General features: G+C 35.7%; 1 pseudogene; it reads right to left on the minus strand.

Moving 5' to 3' along the window:
- Window positions 1-810: 810 nt before the first annotated feature.
- Window positions 811-8,723, minus strand: LOC108336783 (probable carboxylesterase 8; annotated as a pseudogene).
- Between the last annotated feature and the right edge of the window lie 224 nt (window positions 8,724-8,947).

The raw sequence follows: 8,947 nt of genomic DNA on the forward strand, positions 1-8,947 counted from the left end.
TGCTAAAAAGAAACCTAAAATCTAGCAAAAATTACAAAACTCACAATTGAAAAAAAAAATACTAGCACACTCAATAAAAAACCAAAACTCAACATGCGCAACCCAACACAACACCCAAAATCTAACCAAGAACCACAATATGAAAAAATCCTAAACGAAAATAAACAATATATTGTGAGAAAAGAAAAGAGATTCAAAACAACTCACAATGTTTAGTCTATAACTTGACTTCCATGATTTTTGTCTCAATGAGAGATAATAAGGGATACTGAAGTTGCTCATTTCGAATTTACAATTGGAGCACAAGAGAGAGACAAATATTGAACACACATAAAAATACAAGTACATTGGACAAAAATTAGGGATTTTGATCAAAAACCCAAATCAAAACATTTCAAAATATTTTTTCTTTTTCTTTCCAAATTTACCCATGAATATTCAAATTATAGAGACTCATTTCAGTGCAAAATAAATAGCCTATCAATGTATTATTGCGGAAAAAGAAAACATGAGTGCATCAAATTTAGCCTTTTACTCTCAACGATCTTAATTATTACAACAACTAAACTCGTCTACTTTTGTGTCTCTGTCAATTCACATATTAATTTGTGTAGGGAAAAGTTATCCTTTAAAGCTACAAATACCTAACCCCTCCTGCCGACCAAATTCTCATCAAAACAAAAATTATAAAAATAATTTTATATTAAATTAATTTTTAAACAAATATAAACATACTTACTCAATTACATTCATCACAATTATTAGAAACTTTTTTTCATGCGCAGAAACCCTAAATTTGGCATTCTCTCTATAACACTTAAACTAACTTGCATTTTCAAATAATAATGATAGAAGAAACGAAAGAGTCAAATAGAGGATTGAGAAGTCAAAGAGAGGACGAAGTTCTTAATATATTGGCCCAAAGCGAGGGCCTTAGCTTCATCATAGATCTCCACAGCATGGTACCCGTCCTCCACGAAACATTTCTCTACGCGCACGCCACGCGTCTCCAAAATCTTTGCCAACTCCTTCTGCTTGTCCACCAAAGGATCTCCACCGTATCCGTTGATGAAACACGCAGGCAGCCGTCCGATTTTGTCTCCGTAAACGGCCTCCGCCGCCGTCGGATTGCAGTACACGTGGTCGCGATCCGCGCCCTCGGGTAGCGAAAGGGACCACGTGAGGTCGTTAGCGGGTAACGGCAAGGTACGATTGTTAACGAGGCGGAGTTCAGAATCGGAGCGCTGGGACCCACTGAAATAAGGAGCGTTCATCGCGATTCCGAGGATTTTGAGAGGGGAGAGATCGTGGTCGAGTGCACGGAGCGCTGCGAAGTAGGCGATGTTTCCCCGGTGCTGCTTCCCATGAGGAAGCACTTGGAGAAGTCCATGTTAAATTATATGTTTAATTGCTTCCTTTGTCCCCAGTTTGGTTGAATTGTGTCAAATTCATCCTCATTTTTAAAAAAGTTTCATTGTCGTCCTCATGTGGTATAAAAGTGTCAATTGAATCCAAACATAGAAAAAATTTGTGTCAAAGTAGTCATTTTTCCTATATCTCTGTGTCTTCCTTTCATATATCACTTCTCTGGAGCTATGAAAAGCCTTAAATTGGATAAGGTAAAATGAATATCTGTACTTGATTGTATGAAAGGAAGACACAGAGATATAGGAAAAATGACTACTTTGACACAAATTTTTTCTATGTTTGGATTCAATTGACACTTTTACACCACGTGAGGACGACAATGAAACTTTTACACCACGTGAGGACGACAATGAAACTTTTTTAAAAATGAGGATGAATTTGACACAATTCAACCAAACTGGGGACAAAGGAAGCAATTAAACCTAAATTATATTAATAATTTACATTGGTTCATGTAATTTAAAGTATAACTTTGATGCAAGGATTCTAATGTGATGATTATTAGAATATAAGGTATTAAAGTTATTGGGGTTATTTTAGAGTTATTAAAATTAATCCCTCTCTTCTCACTCTAAAAGGGCATTTTGGTATTTTATTAAAGTTAATTAAAATATCATAAAAGAGGACACGTTAAGTTTCTGAAAAGATATAGAGAACGTAACGTTCTTTGAAAAGAAGAGAAACCTGACAGAGAAAAGAAAACCTCCTACAACTTCTATATCATCCAGAAGGCATTAAAGTGGAGTAAGAGAGAGAGAACAATTGTCAGGAAGAAGTGCACAATGGATCCAGGTTAGTTCTTTTTTACTGTATATGTGGGAATTGTGAGTATCATGAAAATTCAAGATCCTGTGTGTAATTTTCATTCAATTGAAAATTAAAGAAAAGCTTACAAATGGTATCAGAGCCAGGTTCTGAATTTTATGATTCTCCATGAATGATAATATTTCCAATTTTTTTTTAAAACCCTAATTTTAAAATTTAGGGATTTTTTGAATTTCCAGATTTAATTTTTATTTATTGGCATGAAAGGAAAATTAAATTCACTGTAATGTAATGTATGAAATCTGCAAGCATTTGAATTCGTACCCTGAAAGCCAATTTTATTTATTTTTTATACTTCCATTAAAGTATTGCACGTGATTTGATTGTATCGTGGAATTCTATTTGGAAGTAACTTCATGGATCCAGCAGAGCAATTTTAATATTGCAACTCCAGCCGCGGGAATTCAAGAAGTTAAATTCAAGGAAAATCTTTTTGTGAAGTTTTTTCTATTTGGTTTCTGGTGCACGGGATTTTTGTTAAAGTTGCATTAAAAGTGTTGCACTTTTATGATTTGATCCAGGCGTAAGTTATATTTTATTTTATTTGATTATAACATTAAAGAAACTTTAATTCCTGCATGTTACGTAAATTTTTGGAATGTGCAATATGAATATGCCAAAATTGAAATCCTACATGAAGAGTCAATTCCCTTGAATTGAATTTTCGAAAAAAAAACCGATTTTGGTTGTCAAGTTTTTTTTCGTTGCAGAACATGTTTTTGCAAATTATTATATTGTGAACATGGTTATTGTTACTGCATTGAATGAAAATTATATGTGAATTAAAAGTTGTTGCTTATAGTATTATGAAAATTATTCATAATATAAAAGATGTTTAATTATGAATATATATTATAATTAGTCATTGATGTAAGGATGTTATGGATTACCCAAAGGTGAGCCATGGTTTATAATTGATGACATTAAAGTGAAACATTTCATGTACTTAGTATATGTTTGTATATCCAAAGATAGCATACATATAGTCTTAAGTATGAGTGATTGTTTATTAAAGTATATATATGAAATTTGTGAGTTTAAGAATCACCCAAAGGTGAACTTAAATGAATGACTTTATTGACTACCTATCAGTTTAAGTGTCACCCAAAGGTGAACTTGAATGTATGACTACTGTAGTAATTTGTTTGAATCCATTAAATTTAATCAAAGCATTGATGTATGAGCTTGTGTATTATTTCAGCTTACATGAATTTAGCAGGTTTGAGCAATAATGTCGTCAAGTTTAATGGGCTCAATTATGCCGATTGGTCAGAACAAATCCAGTTCCAACTGGGTGTTCTAAACTTGGATATGGCTATTATGATGGATGAAATGCTCGCAGCCATTACAGAGACCAGTACAAGTGATGAAAAGTCTCTTTATGAGGCTTGGCATAGGTCTAACAGGTTGTCATTAAACTTGATGGGCATGTCTATGGCAGAGAACGTAAAGCCTTCCATGCCCAAAACGGAAAACGCAAAGGAATTCATGAAAATGATCAAGGAGTATTCACAATCAGACATAACTGACAAGTCTATTGTGGGAACTCTTATGAGTGAGCTGACTGCCAAAAAGTTTGACTGGTCACAGCCCATACATGAACATGTAACTGGAATGGCTAATATAGCAGCAAGATTGAAGTCAATGGGAATGGAGGTGAATGAGTCTTTTCTAGTACAGTTCATCATGAACTCTCTTCCTCCTGAATTTGGCCAGTTCCAAGTGAATTATAACACTATTAAGGATAAGTGGAACTTCCAAGAAATCAAAGCCATATTGGTTCAAGAGGAAGGGAGATTAAAGAAAATGAGAGATCATTCTATCCATCTCACAACTCATGAAGGTGCTAGCTTCAGTAAAGGTAAATCAGGAAAGAAGAACAAGAAGGACAAAGCCCCAATGAAAGTGAATAAGGGCGGTATCCAGAAGGACCAGAAATGTTTCTTTTGCAAGAAAGTAGGTCACTTCAAGAAAGATTGTCCGAAAAGAAAATCTTGGTTCGAAAAGAAAGGGATTCCTTTCAATCCAGCCCATAAAAGGAACTGAAAAGTATTTATATATGGGGAACAGAATGAAGGCATTGATAGAAGGAATTGGGACTTACAGATTGATTCTAGACACTGGTTATTGTCTGAATCTTGAAAAGTGTCTCTATGTTCCTGGTTGTGCTAGAAATTTGATTTCTGTTGCAAAGTTGGATTGTTTAGGTTTTAACTTTAGGATTGAAAATGGTATTTTTCATTTGTATAAACTTTCGTACTATTATGGTTCTGGTACATTATTGGATGGTTTATATCGTTTAAATCTTGATGTTAATTTTTCTGAATCCCTGTTTAATGTTGAACATGTTGTTGATAGAAATTCTAGTGCAGGAAAGGAATGTTCTGCTTTCTTATGGCATAAAAGATTGGGTCACATATCCAAAGAAAGGATGTTGAGGTTAGTAAAAAGTGAAATTTTACCTCAATTGGATTTTGATGACTAGGATGTATGTATTGATTGTATTAAGGGTAAACAAACAAAACACATATCAAAATATCCTGCCACAAGAAGCAGTCAACTTCTTGAGTTAATACACACTGATATTTGTGGTCCTTTTGACATTAAATCTTGGAGTGGTGAAAAATATTTTATCTCCTTTATTGATGATTTCTCACGTTATTGTTATTTATATCTATTGCATGAAAAATCTCAATCAGTGAATGCCCTTGAGGTGTTCATAAATGAGGTGGAAAGGCAATTAGATAGAAAAGTAAAAGTGGTGAGATCTGATAGAGGTGGTGAATATTATGGTAAAACTGATGAGAGTGGACAATGTCCAGGTCCATTTGCAAAGTACCTTGAAAGTCGGGGTATATGTGCACAGTATACAATGCCCGGTACACCACAACAAAATGGTGTAGCAGAAAGGCGGAATCGTACTCTTATGGATATGGTTAGAAGTATGTTAAGTCATAGTAATATCCCTTTATCTTTGTGGATGTATTCATTAAAGACTGCTGTATATCTGGTTAACAGGGTTCCTAGCAAAGTAGTTTCTAAAACTCCTTATGAACTATGGACCGGAAGGAAACCCAGTTTAAGACATCTTCATGTTTGGGGTTGTCCAGCAGAAGTAAGTTTATACAATCCACATGAAAAGAAACTTGATGCAAGAACCATTAGTGGTTACTTTATCGGTTATCCTGAAAAGTCAAAGGGATATAGATTTTATTGCCCTAACCATAGTACAAGAATAGTTGAGTCTGGAAATGCTCGGTTCATTGAAAATGGTCAATTTAGTGGGAGTGAGGAATCACGAATAGTGGACATTCAAGAGCATACTGATAGTGTTTCTTCTGAAGTTGTTATCCCTCTTGTTGTATCACAGTCACACAACAAGCAGAGACAACAAATTAATGTTCCAATCCCACAAAATGAACATATAAATGTTGAGCCAGTTGACAATGAGCAAGTCATAAATGAGCAATTGATAGAGGAACCACAAGAAGCAACATTAAGAAGGTCTGTAAGGGAGAAAAGACCTGCTATTTCGAATGATTATGTGGTTTACTCTGTTGAACATGAATGTGACTTAAGCATTGATGAGGATCCAGTCTCTTTCAGACAAGCCATGGAAAGTAATAATTCAGAGAATTGGTTGAATGCTATGAAAGAAGAGTTGAAATCAATGGATGACAATAAAGTATGGGATCTAGTTGAATTGCCTAAGGGTTCAAAAAGAGTCGGTTGTAAATGGGTCTTTAAGACTAAACATGACTCAAAAGGCAATATTGAAAGGTATAAAGCTAGATTAGTCGCCAAAGGTTTCACTCAAAAGGAAGGCATTGACTACAAAGAGACCTTCTCTCCTGTTTCTAAGAAGGACTCTTTGAGAATTGTTTTGGCTTTGGTGGCTCATTATGATTTAGAGCTTCACCAAATGGATGTAAAGACCGCCTTTCTGAATGGTGACTTAGAAGAGGAAGTTTATATGGACCAACCAGAAGGTTTCACCATAACAGGAAAAGAAAATCTAGTGTGTAAATTAAAGAAATCAATATATGGACTAAAACAAGCTTCCCGTCAATGGTATCTAAAGTTTAATGATATCATAACTTCATATGGTTTTGTAGAGAACACCGTTGACCGGTGTATATATATGAAGATCAGTGGGAGTAAGTTTGTAATATTGGTTCTATATGTTGATGACATTCTTCTTGCTACTAATGATATTGGTATGTTACATGATGTAAAGAAGTTTCTCTCTAACAACTTTGAAATGAAAGATATGAATGAGGCATCTTATGTGATAGGAATAGAAATATTCCGTGATAGATCACAAGGATTGTTAAGTTTGTCTCAAAAAGGCTATATTAATAAAGTGTTAGAGAGATTCAGAATGGAAAAATGTTCTCCTGGAATAGTTCCAATTCAGAAAGGAGACAAGTTTAGTCAAATGCAATGTCCCAAGAATGATTTGGAACGAAAGGCCATGGAGTCTATTCCTTATGCGTCAGTGGTTGGGAGTTTGATGTATGCTCAAACTTGTACTCGGCCAGATATCAGTTTTGCTGTTGGAATGTTAGGCCGATATCAAAGTAATCCCGGAATGGATCACTGGAAAGCTGCAAAGAAAGTTCTTAGGTACTTACAAGGTACCAAAGAATACATGCTCACTTATAGAAAGTCAGATCATCTCGAAGTGATTGGCTATTCGGATTCAGACTATGCTGGGTGTGTGGATTCAAGAAAATCCACATTTGGGTATGTCTATCTTTTGGCTGGAGGAGCAATTTCTTGGAAAAGTGAAAAACAATCAGTCATTGCTACTTCCACCATGGAGGCTGAATTCGTGGCATGCTTTGAGGCCACAGTTCATGCTTTGTGGTTGCGGAACTTTGTATCGAGGCTTGGTATTATTGACAGTATAGCTAAGCCGATAAGGATTTATTGTGATAATTCCGCAACCGTCTTCTTCTCTAAAAATGATAAGTACTCAAAGGGTGCTAAACACATGGATTTGAAGTACTTGTCAGTCAAAGAAGAAGTGCAGAAACATAAAGTGTTGATTGAGCATATTGGTACGGATTTGATGATAGCAGATCCATTAACTAAAGGACTACCGCCCAAAACCTTTATTGGCCATGTTGAAAGTATGGGCATTATGGATAAGTCAATGTTAACATGATATTGTTATCTATCTATATAGATATGTATAGTTATATGTTTGTACTGTTATGACACTTGTGAATTCAATTAAAGTTATGTTTCTCTTTATTCTATTGTTATCCACATTAAATTATATACATGTATTATTGATTGTGGTGACATGATAGGTCTCCTTTAGAGACATGAAAGTTATAAGATTGATTAAAGTTATGTTGAGTTGTTTTGATTATGTGATACATGGATGGAATCTTGTCGATCATGACTTTTGCCTGCCATGATCCGATTATTTCAATTCATATAAGGATGATGACTTGATAATTCTAATGAATGGTGCGCACTTAAAGTTTATTTTAGATCTTCAAGTCATCACATGAACCAAGTGGGAGAATGTTAAATTATATTAATAATTTACATTGGTTCATGTAATTTAAAGTATAACTTTGATGTAAGGATTCTAATGTGATGATTATTAGAATATAAGGTATTAAAGTTATTGGGGTTATTTTAGAGTTATTAAAATTAATCCCTCTCTTCTCACTCTAAAAGGGCATTTTGGTATTTTATTAAAGTTAATTAAAATATCATAAAAGAGGATACGTTAAGTTTCTGAAAAGATATAGAGAATGTAACGTTCTTTGAAAAGAAGAGAAACCTGACAGAGAAAAGAAAATCTCCTACAACTTCTATATCATCCAGAAGGCATTAAAGTGGAGTAAGAGAGAGAGAACAATTGTCAGGAAGAAGTGCACAATGGATCCAGGTTAGTTCTTCTTTACTGTATATGTGGGAATTGTGAGTATCATGAAAATTCAAGATTCTGTGTGTAATTTTCATTCAATTGAAAATTAAAGAAAAGCTTACAAGTTCGTGGTCGCGGAGCCAGGGATGGGCCTGGGCTGGGTCACGGGCCTGGGAATGGGCCCAGAGCAGGGCGTCGTGGGCGTCGTCGTAGGCGGCCGGGAGGCGGTGCTCGGGGCTGAGACGGTAGTCGAGGGAGGCGCAGGGGTGGTGGAAGGTGGCGGAGGAGGGGTGGTGGTGGATGAATCCGCCGCCCTGGTGGAGGTAGAGGATGAGGGGAAGTTTTTGGGCGGGAGGAGGGTGCGGGAGGAAGAGGCGAAGGGAGGTGTTGGCGGCTGCATTGGGAGGGATGTCGAGGGAAAGAGAGAGTTCGGAAGTGGGGGTGTAGGGGAAGGAGGAACCGTGGGAAAGACGTAGTTTCTGGTGAGGGAACCATCGGGGTTAAGTTTAATTTTGAGGAAGTCGAAAGGATCCATGGCGGATGAAGAAAAAGAAGGTGGTGGAGTTCGTGTTTCTGACATTCTTCACCAAAAAGTGTTTATGTGAAGAAGAATTTAATGTCGGTGCTGTGAATTGAAGTGAAAGTCGTTATTCATGCGAATTTTTTACCACGTGTTCATTCATGGCATTCTTCTTTGAAATAATAATTAAAAAATATCAATAAAACATAACATCGTACAGCTATACATTGATTTATCCAACACCTTACATGGTTTTAGCATTAATGATTGTTCAGTACAACCTA

The sequence above is a fragment of the Vigna angularis genome, chromosome 9 (assembly GCF_016808095.1).
Source record: "Vigna angularis cultivar LongXiaoDou No.4 chromosome 9, ASM1680809v1, whole genome shotgun sequence".
Classification (NCBI taxonomy): Eukaryota; Viridiplantae; Streptophyta; class Magnoliopsida; order Fabales; family Fabaceae; genus Vigna; species Vigna angularis.